At 36.5% G+C, this 255-nt stretch overlaps 1 protein-coding gene across 1 annotated transcript in view; it reads right to left on the bottom strand.

The window, feature by feature from the left end:
- Window positions 1–27: 27 nt before the first annotated feature.
- LOC111470995 (dual-specificity RNA methyltransferase RlmN) overlaps window positions 28–255 on the bottom strand; it is a 5,085-nt gene continuing 4,857 nt past the window's right edge. Inside the window, exon 8 of the mRNA XM_023116666.1 lies at window positions 28–255. This exon is cut by the window's right edge and continues 68 nt beyond it. The gene's annotated coding sequence lies outside the window, so the exon portion shown is untranslated.

The following is a 255-nucleotide window of genomic DNA, read 5'->3' as shown; positions in this document are numbered from 1 at the left end:
AAAAAAAAAAAAAAAAAAAAAAAAAAGAAGGAAAAAAAAGAACTTTTCTTCCTTCATCTATGTTTCTGGCTTCGGCCGAACCCTGCCCCCCTCAACTATCTATAAGGAGAATCGGATTGAAAAAGCCGTATACGAAGCCAACGCTGAATGTATAAAAATATCCTAAATTACAACAATCACAGTCAAGTCTTCCCCAAGCTTGTTCTTACTTCTCTATTTTCTTGGCATTTCCATGACGTCCAAGGATTTCGATCC

The sequence above is a fragment of the Cucurbita maxima genome, unplaced genomic scaffold, assembly GCF_002738345.1.
Source record: "Cucurbita maxima cultivar Rimu unplaced genomic scaffold, Cmax_1.0 Cma_Scf00048, whole genome shotgun sequence".
NCBI lineage: Eukaryota > Viridiplantae > Streptophyta > Magnoliopsida > Cucurbitales > Cucurbitaceae > Cucurbita > Cucurbita maxima.
This window is presented reverse-complemented; position numbering and strand designations above follow the sequence as displayed.